Source organism: Pseudomyrmex gracilis, unplaced genomic scaffold, assembly GCF_002006095.1.
Source record: "Pseudomyrmex gracilis isolate BER0280 unplaced genomic scaffold, ASM200609v1 scaffold_686, whole genome shotgun sequence".
Lineage (NCBI taxonomy): Eukaryota > Metazoa > Arthropoda > Insecta > Hymenoptera > Formicidae > Pseudomyrmex > Pseudomyrmex gracilis.
Genome location: NW_018021270.1, coordinates 4,765 through 27,901, shown reverse-complemented (window position 1 = coordinate 27,901; position 23,137 = coordinate 4,765). Strand labels below are relative to the sequence as shown.

Below are 23,137 nucleotides of genomic sequence, written 5' to 3'. Positions count from 1 at the left end.
ACCTTTTGTTGATAATACTTTATAGTGTGGCTTGAGAGATGGCAATGACTTTCATTTTTATTTATATTTAAACCGTTGAACATTTCTGTTTCGTCTTAGTTGCTTTTGTATTACCATTTTAAAATCATGTTACTCAAGAATTTATCATTAACAACATTTTATGTACGTTATTCTGCGACTATTTACATCTAATTGTTCTGTAAGTTGTAATTATATATTCTAAAAAATGTGCGAATCTAACATTTATATTTTTTGTAGATATATATTGATAAAGGCCTAAACAAAGGCTGAAAACGTTTTATACTATATATCACGTACTTGAATAAAGTAACGTAATAATACATACACATTACCACCTGTGTTTTTTGCTTCAAATGGCCATAAACATTCCCTGTTTTATTTGAGAATTTTTTGAAGCGTATCTATACTCCTTTTCTATAAATTTTTTTACATTGTACTTTACGTTGTCTGCAGGGCTGGTCTATATATGGACCAGCAGTCAGGTCAGCGACTCTATCTGAGATATCCAGTGATATTATGTATACATTTTACATATTCTGAGAGGTCAATTTGTACTGAAATTTCTCCGCAGCCTAAAGGCTAACCTGTCACCCGCTCTCAACTCGGTAATTGCACCGACCTCCACTCTTCTAACTCTCTCACTTTTCCTCCTCTCCTCTCTCACACTCACTCTCCACACACTCCACCACACACTTCAAACTCTCTTTTCTCTCTCCCCCCTCTAAATCTATTGTATTCTCGATCCAAAATTGCACACTCTCACACCACTTCTACACCGTATCGCGCCGGAAACGGAAGCCTAATTTGCGAATATAAACTTAGATAATTTAGACGGTCCGCTAATCTCTAGCAAGGAATGTTATGGCACCGAAAATAAACAGGAAATTGCACGTGCAGATATTAAAGTTTAAACAAATGTTGAGTGAGTCAAAAAGAATTATTGTCGGTGATTGGTTTTTTTGCCTGGTCGGATTAGCAAATGAAAGATCGAAATTTTAATCAGTAAAGAATGGGAGAGTAAAATCTAAAGACGATTGGCAAAAATCAAAAAGGTTAACGCCCCGAGATCATCATATATAAGGCGTTGGAACATCGGAGAGCGCGCTCCATAACCAGCATTACAATTATTACCACAGTTTTATTCCTTTTCGTCCACACACACACAAATCAATTTTTCGAAGTTTAATTTAACAATTTAACTTAAAGTCAATTTGGTCGAACAAAAAAATACTTGCTTTTCCTGTTCGGTCTGAAATTCGACATTCCAAACGATTCTCAATTTGACATCGATCTCGGCACGTAAATCCGAGAAAACAGTGCGACTCGTGACAACTCCCATCGGAGGAGATGACCAATTAATCTCACCTGAGTTCAACTGACAGACTCCTGACTTTTGAGCGAAGCGAATCAATTACTCATCTCGACATTCTACTGTAAACAATAAGTAGTGAGTACTTACTAATGCAATAGTTTTGCAAAACAAATTTAAGGTTCCCACGCACACAGTAAAACCTTCTTCGAGACGGTTGATATTCGGAAGAAAAGGATTAAATTCGACAATTTAATTAATAACTGCTTCATTTAGTAAGTCTTTCTCCTCGACATCCTAGCCGGACTAGCGTTTTGCGGTGTCAAACCGTTCCGAACTGCTGCCGGTTCCTTTTCTGTCAGACTAGCTACTCACAATCTTGCGTGTCGTTCTGGGCCGCTGCTGACTTTTCATTCCTGTCGGACTAGCAGCTCACGATTTTGTGTGTCGTTCTGGGCCGCCGCTGACTTTTTATTCCTGTCGGACTAGCAGTTTACGACCTTGTGTGTCGTTCTGGGCCGCTGCTGACTTCTATTTCTATAGGATTAGTGTTTCACAACGTCAATTGTTCTGAACCGCTGACGATTTCCAATCACCACTGTCGAACTTTCAGCAGTAGCAAATCATATGTAGTTGTCATATCGCTCTGAAAATCATCCGTGATTCTAACAACGCGATATCCGAAACCGAACTTTACGGCGGAGAGCCGCTGCCCGTCGAGCGAGCGAACCGAAGCGTACCAAACCCCGTCTATCCGGCAATAGCCTAAGTAGTAACGGTGCTCATTTACGTAAGGATTCAAAATATTAAAAATACTAACAGTGATGTTAATAACGAACGCCCAGAATCAAACATGATAATAATGCCAATGTATACTCAAATTCACACTGAACTTCATCACACGTCCAATTATTTAATTCGACTGGCGTAAGAGTATTTTTGGATAAACCTAAATGTTAATACTTTGGATAAAAATGATTTATATGCTCATAAGAATGAAAACGGCTTCAACTAATTAAACTTCGAATTTCCATCCTAAAAATTCATTCCTGTAATCTCATTACGTGATCACCAGATCCTGTCTCAAGTAAATTAGATTTGTTTCTAAGACCTAAAAGAGGACCGACGAGTGAGAAGACGTCAGACAAGTAATATCGACAAGACCGTTGACTTGACTACGTCGTTGAACAGTCTCGCTCGACTTGCATGCTTGCCTTATCTCATTAGGTCAGTGTGCCGAGATATAATACTCAAAAGTGTCGTGTGTCAAGTTGCGTTCCTCCGTTAAGACCCGATCGTAACCGTAGGTCAGGACGTAACAATACTCCTAATGTCCATATGACGTAGAAAATGCCGTTTTTTGTTTATCTTCTTCGGCTATTGATATTTGGTGATACTCCGAGGCAAGATCTAAAGTCGAAAAATACTTTGCATTTTCTAGCTGGTCCAAGATATCAGTGATGTTCGAGAGGGGGAATGAATCTCCGATAGTGCCGTCATTTAATTTTCTAAAATCTATTACAACGCGTAACATGCGTATTCCGGGCGCGTCTAGTTTTTTCGGCACTACTAGCAATAGTGCGTTCCACTGACTCGTGCTCTGTTTAATCAGATTGAACTTGAGTATTTTATTTACTTGCCTATCTACCTCTTGTTTCTGTTTGTCTTGTAGTCGGTACGGTTATACATTTATCGGTCTGGAGTCCGTCCTCGTCGGTATGTAATGTAACTTCGCGTCAGTGCAGGTCAGTGTTTCTCCCGGTAGATGAAACACGTTGCTGTAATTCTCACAGATTTCTTTTAATTTCCTTTCTTCTTCTTGATTTAAGTGTTGTGTTCGTAATGCGTTTTTTACCTTTTCTTGTCGTTCTATTACCGGCTTTTTTACTTCTATTTTTGCAACTTGTGCTTCTGCCTCCTGTGAGTCTATCTGTAACTTTTCTAACGTTACCAACGGCACGCTCATTTTCACTTCTCTATCCGTGGTATTTACTATGCTCACGGAGCACACGTAGTTCTCGGGTTGCACTAAGCAGTTCCCGATAAAAAGTCTAGACTGTGCTTTTCTCTGTCACGATACCTACATGATTTACGCTTGTAAACGCCTGTGTTATTGTCTCGCATCGCGGCACGCTTATCGCGTGATACGGATACAAGGTCATCGAGTCCGTCCCAATTTTTATTTTTCCTTCCTTATGACACGGTATTGCGTGGTATTTTTTAAGGAAATCGTTTCCTAGTATTCCCTAATAACTTATCGGGAAATCATTGTTTACAACATATATAGGGTGGATTAGTTCTTTATTTTTCAAATTAATTGTTACGTCAAATTTTCTTATTACTTGCGCGGTATGCCCCGTTACTCCGGTTTCATTTTTAGTTTGTTTACCAAGGTTTTTTCCTTTAAATATTTCACTTTTATTAGCGATATCGTAGCCCCTGTGTCGTATAGCAATTCGGCCATGCCCTTCTGTGTTTTGACTATCGGTACGCTTACTAAATCCAAGCTTGTCTGGTTATTATCTATCGCTGTAACATGGAGCTCTGGTGCTTCTATCGCTTTAGTTTTTTTTTCGTGACTATATTCTTCATCGCGACTTGTAAAGTCACAATCTTTGCACGCATTTTCTTGTTATCATACTTGACAATTTTTCTTTCTTTTTCCCCCGTTTTTTGGTCACTTTTACCTTTTCTGTTTAGCAACCAGCACTCTTCTCTTTTATGTATCGCCATTTTGCAATAATTGCAATGGCTTTCCGTTGCATTCACCCGTCGCCCTTCCGGTTTGGGTAAAATGCTTTTGCTTAAGCGACAATTTCGCCCGTAATGTCCTGCCTTTCCGCATTTGTAACAACTGCCGTTTCGGCTACCATTGTTACGTGTTTGCGGCGGTCCTCTGTTTTTGGTTGTTCCGGCGGCTTTCTCTTCCGCACTCGCCATCGCTACTGCTTCTTGGAGCGTGTTATAACTTCGGGATTGCAGTATTATTTTAAGGTTATCCCTTAACCTGATCTGAAAATGATGCAAGGCTTGTTCGTTGATCGTTTCCAGTATGGTTTGCTTTTGCTCGTTTTTTCTTATTTTTCTCTTGACCATGGATTCGTAAAGCTCCATAGCGAGCTAATTAACGCGTTGTCCATAAGTTAACGCGTTTTCCCCCGTTTTTTGTTTTAGAGTGCTAAAGTTTACCTGTAGTTTTGTTGTACCCTTTTTAGCAGAATAAGTGGCTTCCATTTTGCGCTTTAGCTGGTCATAATCGTGAATGTCTCGCGTTTCAAAATCGAGCAAGACTTGTCCGCGCAGCTTAGTACAAAGAATTGCTTCTAACAGCGTTCTCTCATCAACCGGGTTAATACTTTTCATAGCGTAGGTGCTTGCACTCAAAAACTCGCGTAACTGCGCTTGCGACTTCCCGTCGAACACTGGTATTATTGCACGCGCTTCTTTTAGTGACATATAGTCACACAAGTGCGCCGTTTGACTCCGCACGTCCGCGGCCGTTCGTCCGTACGTCACGTCTAGTACGTTATCGCGTTCTTGTGTTACCGTGACGTTGTCGGCCCTCATGCGCCGTCTAGTCAGGGCGTCGTCCTCGTACACTTGCGAAGTACGACTACCTGTCGTCTTAGACCTTGCACTTCCGTTTGCAACTCTCGGAAGGCCTGCATTAACTCGCTCAGTAACACAATATTCGAGGAGTCATCGGGGTTTCTACTTGTTCCCGTGATCTTGACTGTGGGTCTGTTCGGGCCCGCCGCACCCTGAAAGAGTTGTTTACCTTCTAACTTACTGCACATTCGGTCTATCTTTCTGTCCACGTCAGCTTGTGTCTGATGTACTCTTTCGAGTTGTTCGTCCAATGATTCGTTCGGTGCGTGAGCCATTTCCGTATATATTTCTTTCGGATCAAATATACTACTATCGTACAAAGTTACCGAAAACTCTCCGCGCTCGGATACGTCACTCAGAGTCTTGCTAACGTAAGGTCTTTGCCTTCTCGGTTCGGGATTTACTTGCGGAAGTAAACTCTTGTCTATACGTCAAACAAGAACTCGCGGTCTACAGTGACATTTTCCTGGGCTTCACTACCGACTGTGTTATCACTTTCGCTTTTAAACTCGAGCGCTAAATTCCGTCGGACGCTACCAGATCTTTCAACTTTGCGCGACTCCCTGCCGTGACACGGATTGTTTTGTGTTTCTCTCGCTTTTATTTGTTGTAAAGTACGTTTTGCCGGTTCCAAATGTAGCCACGAATTGTTTCGAGTCGTACTCGGTACGTTAAAACTAGGTAATTCGAACCTAAACTTGCTTACGCTAAACGGTGTCAACGCGTCCGGTATTCCTGTCGCTAGTTTCTTACGCTCGCTCATAAAACAAAATTTTTTGACTTACAGTAGCAGCCACATTTTGCCTTACGCCAATGTACACTACCGGTGTCGTCGGTCGTTCTCGCCGCCGTTGATGCGCTGTCTCCTTGCTGCGCCGTTCGCTTTCCGTCGGCCGCTTGTTCTCCGTCGATCGCACGGTCTCCGTCGCTTGCACGTTCCCCGCTGCTCACACGTTCTCCGTTGCTCGCACGTTCTCCGTCGCTTGCTTGGTTTGTTTGTTGCTAACTGCTTTCAGCCACATTCCACGTTTTGGATCCTCTGAAGTCCTGATTCTGGAGACTGGATTCTTTTTCCTCTTTGTGACTTCTGACGCTTTTTAACTACTTATTAGGTGCGCAACTAAGTTCCCGCTATTTGTCAATAAATGGCTCTAGCAGTAAGTGCTGGTCAATTTTGACATATCCAAAACGTCACGAGCCAAGCTGAGACATACTGTAAACAAACCGCTTTGACACGTTAGTGATTTTGTTTTGGCGTCATATACTTTTGGTTGTGTGAAAATGTCTGATTTTGTACTAAATAATCGCCATTTGCGGGAAGTGTTGATTTTCTTATTTAATTCGATAAAAACGGCGGCTGAAGCGCATCGAGAGCTCCAAAAATTTACGGAGATGCTGCTCTAAGTGAAACAACGTGCTGTGATTGGTTCCGTCGTTTCAAAGACGGTGATTTTGATGTTGACGACCGTCTGCGTAAAGGAAGGCCAAAAATCTTTGAAGACGCTGAATTGGAGGCATTGCTCGATGAGAATCCATGCCAAACGCAAGAACAGCTTGCTTCAGCATTAGGAGTTACCCGCAAAGCCATTTCCAAGCGATTGCATGCGACCATTGCGCGAAAAACGGCCACAATACGAGCAGAGGCATGAAAAAGTGATTCTATTGCATGACAACGCTCGGCCTCATGTTGCAAAACCCGTTAAAATCTATGTGGATACGCTCAAATAGGAAATCCTACCCCACTCGCCATATTCCCCTGATATTGCGCCGTCTGTATATTACTTGTTCCGTTCGATGGCACATGTTCTGGCTGATCAGCAGTTCCGCTCATATGAAGACACAAAAAATGGCTTGATTCGTAGATAGCCTCAAAAGACAAATACTTTTACCGTAACGGTATTCGAGCTCTGCCAGAAAGATGGGAAAAAGTTGTAACTACTGATGGGCAATACTTTAAATGATTCATTTGTAACCATTTTTTCACCATCAAGTTGCATTTTCAAAAAAAAACAGCGAGAACTTAATTGCGCACCTAATAGTTATTAAAGAAATTTACTTTTGTAATTACTTAAAATGTAAAAAATTGTTAAACAGTTATATGCTTATTTTTATATATTTTTTATAAAACTTATTTAGGTACAGAAATATCTTTTCTTGACGGCATGCGGTTGCACAAGTAACATTTTTTTTGATTAGACATTTCTCTACCCTTAGTGCCACGTTATAAGCTTCGCTTTAGCTATAATATGGTTTCTGCGCATCCTCATAGCATCTCAACTGACCCCCCCACTCCCACAATTCAGTGCATGCGCAGAACGCACAGTTTCTTTAACAGAGTGAAAAAACGATATCGTCTGCACTGTGATATTTTCGGAACTTTTCTAGCCAAACAAGCAATATAGGAGTATTACATATATGGTGGAAACCGGTCCGTAAACTTCGAGCGTATGCGCAATATACACGAGTTGACATAGAGTTTATATGCATTCCATAAAACTATATAAACCAATGAGCGTCTAGTATGATTTTGTACATCAATATGGCGACTTAATGCTAGACGCTCATTGGTCCATATAGTTTGATGCCATACATATGCAACTATGGGTGCGGTTAAAGTTTTACTGCAAATGTTTCGAAGCATCATTCTATATTTATTCATTACATTTAACGAGAAATAAAAATAGAACAATGCTTTGAAACGTTTGCAGTGAGGCATTGACCGCACCTTATAAATGCGTTCACTTTGGACGCTTCCGCGTTTTTTAGCATCAGTCCGTCTTTATTGTTCTTCACTTCTCGTTCTGCAAATCTTGATTGGTTGATTTTCTTATGTCGTATGCGTTATGCGTTTATGCAAGTGTGCTTCGACCTTATTGGTCCATAGGAACGCTAATAAGCAATACAGTGTCAACCCACAAAAACTGAAATATTTAGATATTTATGTAGTATGCTTCTTTATCCTATCAAAGAACGTTTTTCAATCGTGTTTTTATAAACTTAAATGTTTTTATATATAAAAAATACACAAACATCTTAAAAGAAACATATATAAACATTTTTTCTTTTTAATCTTAAAGCGTAATTTCCTCAAAATAACAATGTGGGATGACAATGTATTGCTTATCAGCGTCCATATAGTTTTATGCTATGCATTTGCAGCTTACGTCATTTTATGTGTGATGACCCTTACGCTTAAGGCTGCTTTTATATGGAACGTACCTTGTGTCAGCCAATCAAATTGCCTTATTGTATTTGCGTATGGTAGTTGTGACGATTTGATTGGCTGACGCAAGCTACGTTCCATGTAAAAACAGCTTAACTAGTAACATTTAAAGCTCGTTCTACATTGAGCGCAAGCAGCCGATCGCAAGATCGCAAGCGATATTGCGATTGTCGTAAGGTACCATTTCATATACGCAGCACGCTGCGGCAGCAGACGTCACGTGACTCGAATCATCTAGAACTGCTTCTTCTATTATTCCTCATTCAATGCCATTCTGGTTGTAACTTCCGACTAATGTAGATGCTCAAATCGCACGATTCTTACGACTCGCGACAATGCGATCGTGCGATTTATCTTTTGCGATCAATGTAGAACGGGCTTAAACTGACTACAGTCTGTTCAATGAGAGAAGAGAAGCCTCATGCCTATAGTAGAAGAGAAGCGGACCAAGAAGAGATAGCAATGATTGTTCCCTTATCCGCACCACCCGCTGACAGCTTTATGAGCAGTAAAATGGAGAGCTTACTGGTAGAAGATACGCGCAAAACAGAAAAGATTTTGTTTGCTGAAATTCTCATTTCTCATTGAACAGTCTATCACAGTAAAGTGATTTGGCTTTCTTAAGGCGCTCGCAAAAAGAACGCGGTAACCAATAAGCAGTTTTGCTTTTACGAAAAATATGCTGCTTTTTCATGAAAGAATGAAATGGTGATTGGCTATCGCATTGCGCGGAAAGGCCATTCTACATAAACCACAGTCCAGCTGCTTTGTGCGCATACGGTTACACTTTTTAAAACATATGCGTATCACGTTGTACGTTTATTTTCATATTACCTATGTATCACTGTTGATGTTTTTTATTTTTATATTGTGAATATACTGCACGTTTTAAAATATAAAAACTTAAAACATTTTATTTGATTACTAAATATAATGCGATTAATGCAATTAATAAATATACTTAAATATAATGCCTCTTTGACTACACAAGTGTTTCTATTACACTCATATTGTTACAAGCACATATCTTTTGTAGAGTTGTTAGTCAATATTAAATGCGATTCGACTATCTGATGTAAATATATACAACTCAGAAATCATAAATAATTTCTAAAAATATATGTAACAAGATTGTTTCTAATAACTACAACAATATAAAATTATTATGTATACAGTATTTGCAAATCAACAATTATTTATAATCAACAATTTTTTATCCAGAAAATATACATATTTTTTATCGAATACAATGTTATTTTTGGATGGAATAATTTATCACAATTAGATTAACCTTGTCACCGCTGGCCCCAGGGAGGCGGGACAGTGATCGGGAGGAATTGATATCGGTTCCGGACACCCGCGATGTCGAGAAAAACCACTCCGAGAGGAAACAAGCGGCGGACGACCCGTGAAGGAGGTGAAAGGCAAAAAGGGCGCAAAAAAATAAGCCGTCAGCGGGCAAAAGTAGCCGCAAATAAATTTTAAGTTTTTTTTTTATAATTGCAGTTTAAAGGGACCAAGACGCAAAAGTATGTGTTAGTGTCCGGTTTTGCATTATTTTGTAATTTTATGACTGCTTTCTTATATTACGACACTTTAGGTTAAAATATTTTGTTAAAATAGAAGAAAGTTTATTTTTTAATTTTTTGTGTGTTTATGACAGACGTTTGGATGATGTTTTAAACGGCACAAAAAATTTCAAGTTTACTTTAAGTTTAATTTTAAAGTTGAATTTGCGATGTAGCTTTACTAGGCTTAGAGGTAAGGCCTTTGGATGAATTCACACACACAAACACACACACACACACGACATACACGCAAAAACACCCGAAAAAGCTAAGTTGGGTAACCAACCAATAGGAAAAAAGTGTGACTAGGGACTTTTTGGAAACGCATTGTTGGAAGTCGAGGAGGTTGGTTGGTGAAAAGAATAAGTTCTATACTTGAACTTATAATATTATCTTTATTGCTCCAGTTCCTTACAATGTTTCTTCAACGTTCCTTACACAGCTGTTCTTCACTGCAGTAAACACTCCGGCTTACGGAGCCACACAGTGAGTTAGCAGTCTGTTCACAGTCTCTCTCTGCTTCATCCGCGCGATCGATTTATAGTAAATCGATCGCGTCGATTCAGCAGGTCCACCGGTCCTAGCAACGGCCGTGCTAGTTACCGGTGCCGGTGTCGACACATGCCGCGTTGCACTTCGGACAATGCGGCAATGTGTCGCACCCTGTGGCAACCAGCAGTTCTTCCTAGAACTGCTGTTGCCCCGCAACCTAAACAGGTCATTAAGCAATGACAGTGATGTCTCATCACATTGCTCAATGGCCTTACTCTACTTAACTTTATTACAAAAATTGCTTCACAACATTTCCCCCCTTCCGGAAAAAAGAAAAATGCTTGTAACATTTTCCGTCGCAACTCTTAAAATGTATTTGTGTACAATTTTTATGTGCTATTTATATTAGTTTGTATTTACTACTACGCGGTGTAACCTACAGCGCGATGGTCTCGGCGTTTTGTGAGCACTCCGTTGTTTTTCACGCCGCTCCGCGTTACGTAGCTCTACGGCAATGCGTGCCAGCTCCGTTTTTCTCTTAGATAGATAGATAGATAGATAGATGACGAAAAGCGGGGGCCTTGTGAGGCCCTCTTGTCACCTAGATCTCTAAGATCCTCTGCGACTCCCGCTAGTTGTTAATTGACCAAGCTGCTAAAACTCGGCATTTGCTGCCAGGCTACACAGATGGCCGATTTTAATTATTTTTAGGTCCTCGGGCTCCACAAACATGGAGCCCAAGGATCTGAATCTCTTGAGTGCTAGAGACGGGCAGCGAGACAATATGTGCACGCTGTCCTCCCTCTCTTCGCCACAAAATCTACAACTACTCTCCTCAACTAGGCTTAAGTTGAATAAATGTGCCTTAAAGGCCCAATGCCCTGTGAGGAGACCGATACACAGTCTTTGCCTGTACTTACTCATTGTCAGTAGTTCTTTGGTCCTACCTGGCAATGACTGAGTCATCAGGGCCTTAGCTTGGCGGCAGCTCTTCAGTATGTCCCAAGAAATCCTGTGCTCCCTTTTCAGCCAGTCCTTGATATGGTTTTTCCCTGTTGCAAAGGGAATTCCAACTATCTGGCAGACTGGTTCCTCTAAGGTACTCAGTTTTGCCAGACTATTAGCCACTTCATTTCTTTGGATATCTTGGTGACCAGGTACCCAGACAAGCGTGATGTTGTTTCGCTCGCCCAATCTGTTTAGAGCTTGCATACAGTCCCAAACCACTAAAGATTCAGTGGTGGTCTTGGCAAGAGCTCCTATGGCTGCTTTGCTATCCGTATAGATATTGATCCTCCTAGTTTTTGTCTCTCTTAAGAATAGGAGTCTTGCACATTCCAGAATGGCCAGGACTTCCGTGAAAGACCGTGGGCAATGTACCCAGAGAGAAAAACTTTTTGTGATTTGATCCTGGACAGTAGATGCCTGCTCCATAGCAGCCGTTTGCTCCAGATCCATCAGTAAACCATGCATGAGTGCCCGGCTAGATCTGAAGATTATTGTTTTTCCAGTCCGCCCTGGTGGTCAAGTTTATGGAGAACGCCTTGTTCACTTGGCGTATTCTAGATATTCTATCTTGCTTTAAGGTAAAGGGAGGTTTGTGGAGAAACTCAAGCCTGGTATGACCTACTCCGAAATCTCTCCACTTCCCCTGACACCTTAGTCTATATGCTGTGAGTTTGGCAGCGCTGATGACAGTCAGTCTTAGGCCTGTTCTACAATACAGTTGTAAGCTGTAAGTCGTAAAAAATCGACCAATCACAGATAAATCACAGAAGAATAATTGATTGTGATTGGTCAATTTTTTACTACTTACGGCTTACGACTGTATTGTAGAACAGGCCTTAGAGGTGGAATGCAGAGTGCCACTTCCAGCGCTTCTGTTAGTGTCGTTCTCATAGTCCCTACCGCAGCCCTCAAGTAATTACCTTGTAGGCTTTTTAGTAGGTTCTTTGACTCCATCTTTTCCACTCTGGACCACCAAACAACAGCAGCATATATTAACCTCGGTACAAGTACCGCTTTGTATATCCATAAGGCAGTATTTAGTTTAATACCCCAGAATTTTCCCATTGCTCTTATACACGCTCAGTATGAGGCGTAGAATTTGGATCTCTTTATATCGAGATGTGTTTTCCAATTCAGTTTAGTGTCTAAGTGGACTTCCAAATACTTTACTGATTGGACGTATTTTATATCTTCTCGCCAGAGTCTAAGCGGCTCAATGGCTTCAGGTTTGTATTTCCTGGTGAAAATCATGGCCTTGGTCTTTAGTGGATTAGCTCTAAGTCCTTTTGATTGACACCAGTCTTGCATNATCTTAAGGGCTTTCTGCATAGTCTCCTTAAGTGTTGAAAGAAAACTACCTCGCACTATAATAGCTACGTCATCAGGGTAGCCAAAGACGAGAAAGCCTTTCTTCTGTAATTCTCGTAGAAGTTTATCCGCGACCAGACACCAGAGCAGGGGAGATAAAACTCCTCCCTGCGGTCATCTTTTAGCGGGGAAACCATGCACACTTGAGTCCCCATGATTGGCAATCAGGGCTCTTCTTGTTAGCATGCTTTGTGTCCAGTCTGCTAAAGCAGCGGGAATGTGATGCCCGGTCATTGCTTCCCTGATGACATCATATGAGGTGCTATCGGAAGCTCCCTCAATGTCTAGAAAGACTCCCAGGGCATATCCCTTTGCTTCCAACTGCACTTTGACTCCGCCCACGAAATGGTGCAAAGCAGTATCTGTTAATTTGCCGTCCCTGTAGGCATACTGAGCCGGAGACAGCGGATGTACTAGCAGAGGACAAATTTTCAAATATCTATCGATCAGTCTTTCCAGTGTTTTCAATACAAAAGAAGTGAGACTGATCGGTCTGAAGTCTTTGGCTGCTATATAGCCATTTCTACCAGGCTTGGGTATAAAGACTATTCTTGTACCACTCCAAGCCTAGAGGACGTGTCTTAGGACTATGCTAACCCTGAAGATTTTTGTGAGTGGATCTATGAGAACCCCCAGTCCCTCTTGAAGAAGAACCGGGTAGATTCCATCCGGTCCAGGTGATTTATAGGGAGAGAAGGTCTTAACTGCCCATTCAACTCCCTTTGGAAAAACAACTTTAGCTCCCAGACGCCAGTCCCTGGGTTTATATTCCCTAGGCTTTGGTCGGCAGAGTTGTATGTTATGATCAAAACTTGCGAAGTGTACTTCCATTAAATGTTTCAATGTGTCCGTTGCTTCCTCAGTGACATTCCCCGTTGGGAGCTTGAGACAGCCTAATTGGGGACGGTGATCTAAACTGAGGATTTTGTGAAGCCTGGAGGGGCGCTCTCAATGCTTTCACAGAAACGTCTCCAGCTTTTGCATTTTGATTTCTTAATCTCCTTGCTGTACTCTCGTTGGGAGCTTCTAAAGGCCTCCCAGTGTACTGCAAGTCCTGTTTTTTTCGCCTTGCTGAATTTTTTTCTCGTTTCAAATCTGAGCTTACCGAGCTCTTTATTCCACCAGTAGATCTTGTTTACCGGATCCCTTAGTTTTGAACAGTTTAATTCAAAAGCGTGTGTAATGGCGTTCTTTAGAAAGTCCGCCACGTTTTCCAAGTTGTTTTTGGTTTTGAAACTGGTTGGGGCCATAGCGAGCTGGGCCTTAAGGTCAGCTTTAAAGCCCTTTCAGTTGGTTTTTTGTGGGTTGCAAACCCAGCTGATTTGCGGTATTTGTTGAAGAGTTAGGCGTATTTGTCTGTGATCAGAGCCAGAGGGCCCATCCGAGACTCTCCAGTCGTTCACCAGTCCTGCCACCCTCTCCGTACAAACCGTTATATCGATGACTTCCTGTCTTCTGGAGTCCAGGAATGTCGGCTTGTTTCCTCTATTGACAATGGTTAATCCTGTGCCCATTAAGTAGCCGTAGAGACTTTCCCCCCGCAAGTTGATGTCTGTGCTTTCCCATCCTACATGGTGGGAGTTCGCATCTCAATTCAGCAGGAGTTCGAGCCCTTTGGCTTCCGCATAGGCCACCAGGTTTGTTACCTCTTCATGTGGTGGTGGATCCGTGGAGTCATAGGGGATATAAACTGACCCTATTAATACTTTTATGTCCTCTTCCTCGGCTAGCTTTACTCTCACCTTGATGACTGTGAGGTCCTCGCTGAGCTGTGGCAGAAAGATAGCATTTAGTCTTTTTACTAAAATGCATGATCTTACTCTATTATCTGAGTGTGCTTTGTATAAGCAGCCGCACCCACTCAGTCTTTTTACTGCACCTTTTACAATCCATGGTTCTTGGATTAGTGCAGTACTTGTATGCATCACAGCCATGCTCCTGGCTAGGAAAGCCGAGGCGCTCTTGCTGTGATGCAAGTTAATCTGGATCATTTGAATGCCGAGTAAAGCCATTTTTAGGCAGTCCCGACACCCTCCGATTCCATCTCCATCTCCGTCGTCTCCCCGCGCTCTCGTCCTGTCATCCTAACGGTGGCCCGGCCGAGACAGAAGAAAGGCCTGAAGCCACAGTGCTTCAAGGCTTCCATCGCCGAGTCGCCAACCAAACAGGAGAAGTGGACGCTCGTAGCATCCCTTCTATACGTCCCTCTGGTGACGACCCAATCGCTGGTTGCCAGCCCTGTGTTTTGCTGGTTAAGGAACTTTAAAACATCCTCAACCCCTACTTCAGGCTCCTCCACATGCACCACCACTTGATGACGCTTAGGTAGCGCATCAACCGGCAGCACACACAGAGGAGTTCCCCTGATTTTTAAATCGGAGGAATGGGCCTTAAGCCACTCCGCCGACTCTATGTTGGCGCACACAACCATGAGTGCGCCATCCCTCTCCCAGGAACCAGTAAAAGTAGGGGTCTTGTCATTCTCAGACATGCCGAGGATGACAGACCTGACCATTTTTCTGATCTCAACCACTTCACCGGCTTCCATTTTCTTGTCAGGATAGCCCTCCAATACGAGGGACATCCTGACAAGACCTTTGGTCGCCTGTGCATACGACCTTTCATTTTTGGGTCTCTTGCCCTGGCGATTTTCTGAGGGGCTGAGAGTAGTGTGCTCCGGCCTGGCGCGCTTTGCCGCGCCACCCGAAGCACCCCTACCTCCAGCTCTACCTTTTGAACAAGAGACTGCGGGGGTAGAGGGGGCCTTATTGGCCCTACTCTCTCCGGTTAGCATCTGTTTATTATAACGACGCCTAGCAGCCCCGCTATCTTATGCGGTATTTTGGGGCTTCTGAGCCCGATCCTGCACTGCAAGATTCCCTTGGGCGTTTGCCTCCAGAAGAGGCTTTGCTCTTGGGGACTGGTTTGGGGGTAATTTTATTTTTGTTTTCACTCATTTTTGTTCCCACGAGTATCGCGGTCGCGCGGTCTCACCCAGCCAGAGCCGTGAATGGCTGGGGCTTGGCTCCGTACTCCTGGATTTCGCCCGGTATCCAGGAGGCACCGTTTACGACGCAACTCTCCTTGCGCCACGCAGCTCTCGGCACGGTTGCTCACACCTTAACTTGGCGGGTTTCTCTTAGTTGGCCACAGACGGGCCCATCCCTGAGCGGATGACCACCGCCCGCGACCTTAAGCCCCACCACCCGCTTCGGCGCGAGAGCCCACAGCCTCCGAGGATACCAGATGCTCACTTTCTGTGGTCAATTGTTGTCCCGTCAGATTACACTTCCATTGTGACGACACGACCAGACAGATCCGCCAGCATCCAGAGAGGAGCTGACGATCAATGCCCGGCCGCGCCGTCACCAGCACATGCTGGGAACAAAATAACGTTCCGTGTAGTTACTGCGAGGCGGCCAGACCACGTGCGCACCGAGCGCTCCGAGAGCCCCGAGCTCCCGCCTCGGAGCTACTACAAGGTAGGAACCCATTCGGGGGGGTCTTTCTCTTACTCTTTACTATTTTATACACAAGTATTACAATAATTATTGCTACTACCGTTACACCTGACGTAGTCGGATAGATAAAATGTGGATTTACAAAAAACGAACTCTCGTTCACTTCATCGGTTAACTTTGTTATTTTCGATACTATTTTTTTAACTTGCGCCTTACTCTGCGTTACACTTTCCAACACAACTTCCCTGTTAACAGTCGCACTTCTTGTCGCTCTTAACACCGAAAGATTGAACCGCGGCAAATACGTGTTAATTTGTTCACTACCTTGTTGGTGTGAACTGTCACGCTGAAAGTTACCAACTTACACTTCTCTGACAATTTTATCTCTCCGACTCCATTTACAGTTCTGTTGCTTCTTTTCGGTTCACGCACGGTATTACCACCGACTCGCTTTTTGGTGTTGAGTACAGCCATATACGTGCCTTCTCCAACCTTATCCAGATCGTGCGATTCGAAACCACAGTTTCTTCTTTGCAATTGGAAAAACTTTCCAACTCACTAACATACGCTTGCACCTCGCACGATGCGTCCGCGTGTACTTTGTACACTGCTTCTACATTATCGCAGACGTAACTATCCCTAACGTTTTTACATTGCTCTAACTGACTTACTTTTACAATGGAGTATGTTTGTCTATTATATTACCTGCGCCACTGTGAGAACACTATCGTGATTATGCACTGGCAAGGGCACTACCCTTAACAGGTCGTATTCTACTGGAAACAGTAACTCAACGGGTACTACCTCTAACTAGGCAAACTTTGTTTGTACGTCCGTGACGTATTCCATGACGCTTTCTACGTCGAACTCGAGTTCGGTGATTACGCTTCCTAGTTTCATAAAATATTCGGTTAGCTCCGCCTGTCGTGCGTAATCGTCTACCATTTGTGTTACTTTCAATACCGCGTTTTTCAACTTATTTTTGTTTCTCTCGACTATTTCCTCCACGTTTTGTACGTGCGCAACTGTTGCGTTTACAACCTGCAACTGATTTTTAACCACATGTTGTAGCACTGTCTGTTTTTTATCCAATAACTCTATTTGCTCCGATATCTGATTTTCATCGTCGGCGTCCATGGTGCCGAACAAAACTTTTGCAATGGAGCCTACCGCGTTTACTAGCCCCCTTCGGTAACGCGTTGGTGTACGGTACACCGTGTACCCACGATTGTCTTAACGCGTCTGGCTAGTTTTTCCACCTTTTACAATTTTTGCTGTAACTTTGCAACAAAACTTTTGCAAAATTCTCTATTTTCACGAACTATTGTTACGTTTCCGCATGTTTCTTTTGTATCTCTCAACATGCGTTCCGCCTGTTCTACTCGCGTATATATCGTAGATACATCTAATCTTACGACTAGTCTCCACTTTTCGCTGACGTAGAGCATTGTTCCGTATTTCTCGTAGTACATGTCGGGACTGTGTTGAAATTTTTGTATGTGGTATCCTTGGTCTCCAGTTTCACTCCACGCAACGCAAAAGATAAGTATTACTACATTTACTAATAACATTTTCTTGCAAGCAAAACGTTCTTTACATTATATCTTTATACCGTACCGCGAACAGTGTCGCCTAACTGGTGGAATCGCGAGCGTCGGTCTTTTTACAGAGTTCGTTGCTTTTGTCACTTGAGCTTCTTTTATCGTTTTTATTAATTTTAAGACTTTACATTTGAGACGAGACTGTTCTTGTGCCCCGGGACATGGTTCCTCACGACAATGAACATCAGTACCTCGTTTGTCACCGGCTTGATCACCACACGGTGTACCTTATTGTTTGCTTGTAACACAGTGTAAGTGTTTGATTAACGGAAATTTTCAAATGTGCCTTCTTTGTTTTAACAATAAACTTTGTTGGTAGTGTTTTTCAATGTCTCGTTTCGTATACTTGTCGTGCACCGATGACAGCGCGGCGAAATCCTCTCCGCACGAGCGCTCGGAGGAGACGTCCTCGCTCAGCTCCGAGATTTCCGACTCCTCGCGCCCCGCGACGCCCCGCACCCCCGTAGAGTCACCACCGGGCTCCCCTGAAGTGGTGTTCTGTTTGCGGCCCTTGCCGCCTGCTTCTCCCGACCCGGAAGATGATGACGAGGTGATTTGCCCGGGGCCTCTTCCCCTGTCGCCGCCCCTCATTATCCTTTGTGACTCCGAATAGAGCAGCTCGGTGAGTTTTCTCTTCTTACTAATTTTCTCAGAAGACCTTCAACCTATTGACGTGCACATTCTGCGTGCGCCGTCCCGCTTTGACCGCATATGTCAAATATCGTCTGACATTTTTGTAACCACTACGTAGGGTCCTATCCACTTTGCTTCCAGCTTTTGCGATCTGCCTCTTCTTAATGTTTTGTCATATAATAGGACTTTTTCCCCTACGCTAAACGCTGCTGGCTTGGTTTTTCTATCATAGTAACGCTTGGCTTTTTCTTTTTCTTCCTTGAGTTTTTCTCGCGCTACTCGACTTGTCGCCCGCAATCTCTCTTTTAATTCTTGCGCGTAGTTTTTTAAGTTATACTGCGTTGACAATGGTTTAATTAAGGCAGTCGGTAATTCCGCGCATCTCCCGTACACCAATTCAAAAGGTGTGAACCCCGTTGCCGTGTGTGGTGCCGTATTGTACGCGAACATTGCGTTCGGCACCCACTCGTCTCAATCCGTCTGGTCTTTGTTCTCGTAATGACGTATATACTCGGCCAGCGTCTTATGCGATTGCCCCAACGCTCCGTTACTCTCCAGATGATAAGCCGTTGTTTGTATCTTATTTATCCGCAATAACTTGCAAACACTTTTAAACAGTTTGCTTACAAAGTTTGTTCCTTGAGCCGTTAAAATCGTCTCCGTAATTCCGTGTTCACACACAAGTTTTGTCGCGAACTCCCTTGCTATCGTAGCGGCTCTCTGATTTGGAACGAGTATTGCTTTACTAAACTTCGTGAGTCCGTCTTGAAACGTCAGTAGATATTTGTTTCCGCTACTTGTCACCGGTAATGGTCCGACAATGTCAAGCGAGCACTTTTCGAAAGGAAGTGATTTAATGGCCAATAAGAACCTAAACACGGATGTTAGTGTGTGAAAAAGAAGGATTTATTATTAGAAAATAACGTTTTGATCCAGGCTTTGGATTATCCTCAGATAAAAAACAAAAAGAAACTTTTTGAAAGGCTTTTTTGGTGTATCCGTAATTACCAGCGGTACTTTTATTTTCCGTGACAACTTATTTTTTTGACGGGACTCACATTTCGAAATATGACTTTTTACATCGCTTGTTAACTCGGGCCAGTCATATTTCATCTTTATTCTTTTTATTGTACGCGCTATTCCCTGATGCGCGCCCACTGGTGAGTCATGATACTCGTACAGTATCTGTCTCTTTTCTTCCTCGGTGAGCTCTGGCTTCTCGCTCTTATCTTCCTCTGCCTTTTCGCTCTCATTCGTTTTACACGTGCATGCCTCCGCGGGAAACCTACTCAGCGCGTCCGCGTTGGTATTCGCCTTCCCTTTTTCATGCACGATCTCATAATCATTCTCTTCTAGCTTTAACCGCCATCGCACAAGCCGCAAACCGGGGTCTTTTATATTAAAAAGCCAAATCAGCGCCTTATGATCGGTGACTATATTGAACTTTGTCCCGTACAAATAAGGCCTGAAATGCTTTACTGCCCACACTATCGCGAGTAACTTTTTCTCCGTAGTGCTATAGTTGCGCTATTCAGCACACGGCTCGCGTACGCAATCGGCCGGTTCTGACCTACCGCACCTTGCGATAGCACCGCGCCGACCGCGTAACCCGACGCGTCGGTCGTGACAACGAACTTTTTGTTGAAGTCCGGATAAGCAAGCAACGGTGCGCTAATCAATTTTTCTTTAAAACTTTCAAACGCTTGTTGTTGCTTGGGACCCCACTCAAACGCTGCTTCCTTTTGCAACAACTGTGTCAGCGGTTTTGCTATTTTTGAAAACTGGCCGATGAACTTTCTATAATACCTCGCCAGACCTATGAATGCCTGGATATCTTTTACTTTCTTTGGAACCGGAAATGCCTTAACCGCTTCCAGTTTTGACGGATCCGGTGATATGCCTTTTTCGGTAATCACATGTCCCAGATATGTGACCTCCCTGCGGAAAAACGCACTTCTCCAGTTGCTGATTTAGATTGTACTTTCGCAGTCTCTCGAATACTTCCTGTAAACGCCTGCTGTTCTTGTAGACTTGCGCCGTGTATCACTATATCATCAAGATACACGAAGCATTTTATTCCTCGCAATCTTATCAGAATCAAATTCATTAATCTCTGGAATGTTGCCGGCGCATTCGTTAGTTCAAACGGCATCCTATTATATTCAAAATGCTCATGCGGCGTTGAAAACGCCGTTTTATCTCTGTTTTCTTCGTCCATTGGTATTTGATGATACCCGTACGCCAAATCTAACGTTGAGAAATATTTTGCATTCCCAAGGTGGTCCAGTATTTTCGCAATATTTGGCAGTGGAAAAGAATCGCATATTGTCGCCTCATTTAGTCAACGAAAATCTACGACTATTCTTAATTTTCTTACGCCGGACGCATCCATCTTTTTCGGCACGACAAGCAGTGGTACGTTTCACTGGTTCTCACTGTCGCGTATTATTCCGTTGTCCAGCATTTCCTTTATTTGTCGTACCACCTCTTGCTTATGTTTGTGCTGCAATCTATACGGCTTTACATTTATCGGTACAGTATCGGCTTTTACCGCTATTCGGTGTTTTACCGCGCTTGTTTTAGTGAGTGGCTCCTCCGCGAAATGAAATATATCTTGATACTTTTCGCATATCTCATGCAAACCTTGTTTTTTCTCTTTATTCAGATGCTTCACCCGCAGTGCCTTTTTCACTCTTTTGCGTCGCGCAAACTTCTCCGTCTTTATGCTTACGTTCGTTATTTCACTTTCTGTCTCGCTCTCTTCTTCTAATGTTTCAAGCTTAACACATGTGCTCATTTTCACCGTTTTTTCCGTGGTATTTATTACGCTTATTGGACAGAAATTTTTCCTTGGCTGTACTAAACAGCTTCCTATAAATATCCTAGTTGCGTTTCTTTTGCCTGCATGATGCCGATTTGGTTACTATCGGTTATTGCTTGTACGATAGTTTCGCTTCGGAGTTGTAGTTCTATAATCTTATATGGACGCAGCTTTAACCAAGGGGCAATAATCCGCGTTTATTTGCGGAGTGGGGGTAAGGTCTACGTAGAAAAGGACACACTCTGTTTGATGCTTTTCGTTTTCTCTCATTCGCGCATGTGCATATATGAAAAATTGGAGTCTAGTGGGGGTACAGAAAATGGTTAGAAAAAAACGATACGCAGAGCAAAATGTGCATATGTGAATGAAAGAGAAGAAAATAGCAAACGGAATGTATTGTAGATAAAAATACACTCCGGAAATAAATGAAGATGCTCACTCTAGGCAGAGAAAAACGAGAGTAACAATTTAATAATATTGATTAATATTCATTATATTTTTGCAACATTTAAAAACATAGAAAAGGAGTATAGATACGCTTCAAAAAATTCTCAAAAGAACAGGAAAATTTCATGGCCATTTGAAGCAAGAAACACAGGTGATAATGTGTGTGTAATATTAACGTTACTTTATTACAGTTGGGTGAAAACTTTTGCTTCCCTCCTGATAATAATCAAAAATTGACTTTTGAATTGATTAAAAACTTTGAGAATAACATTATACACTTTAACAATAATAATAAAATTGAGTGTCGTAATAAATTTGTATCAGTCCTTAAACAAATGAAAGTTTCTCAATTTACCGAATTACATTATGATGAAGACATTAAACAAGCTTTCAATATCACTCAAAAGTTTACTAAGAGTCATCCTTCCATCGTGTTTACTAGAGCTGATAAGGGTAATTCGGTAGTCGCATTGGACAGAGATAATTACATTACTCAAATTGAACTTGTACTTTCTGATATCAATACATATTCTATTGTTAAAAGGAATCCTGTGAATTCCCTTATTACGTCTTTAAAAGATATATTAAAAAGATGGAAAACGCGTGAATACATCACAGAATCGACATACAAACACTTAAATGTTTCACACACTATTCTACCTAGAGCCTACGGAGTTCCTAAAATCCACAAACCTGGCAACCCTTTTAGAATCATTATATCTTCAACCAACAGTCCTCTACACAATTTGGCCATATTTTTACACAAAATTATTTCTAAAAATCTTGTTTCTCCACCTACATGTGTTCTCAATAGTTTCCATCTTGCTAGCCGTGTCTCCAAGGTAACTTATGATCAATCTTTTGATTTGATATCACTTGATGTCATATCATTATTCACTAACATTCCTCTGGATCTCGCTATCAAGGGTCTTGAAAAGAGATGGCAATTGATAAAGCTCAGCACCTCCTTACCTAAAGAAGAATTTTTTACGGCAATCAATTTTGTTTTCAACTCCACTTTTTTTCTTTTCAATGATAAAATATATAAACAGACATTCGGCGCTCCCATGGGATCTCCTCTCTCACCGATTCTAGCAGATATAGTCATGCAGGATCTAGAAACGTTCACCATTAGTTCTTTATCTTTTATACCACCTCTACATATTAGATATGTAGATGACATAGCGCTCATGGTTCCATCACACCAATTTGATAATGTTTTGGAGATATATAATTCATATCACCCACGTTTGCAATTTACTATGGAGATTGGCTATGATAGACTTAATTTTCTGGACATTACAATTATAAAGCATAACAATAGACTCATTCACGACTGGTATCACAAACCGACATTCTCAGGCAAATATTTAAATTTTTTCTCTAACCATCCTATTTGCCAAAAAAGAGGTACTGTTATTAGTCTTGTTGACAGGGGCTTCTTTTTATCTCATCCACAATTTAACGCCAAAAACTTTGACTTAATTTTTAACATTTTAATTAATAACAATTATCCGTATGACTTCATTTTGGGCGGGTTCCGTTTGACCACAGTACGATTCGACACCGCTCGATT

At 42.3% G+C, this 23,137-nt stretch overlaps 1 long non-coding RNA gene across 1 annotated transcript in view; it reads right to left on the bottom strand.

Annotated features, from left to right (window-relative positions):
• The window catches only part of LOC109861319, a 25,527-nt gene that overhangs the window by 1,335 nt on the left and 1,055 nt on the right, over positions 1 to 23,137 (bottom strand). The gene's annotated exons all lie outside the window — the stretch shown is intronic.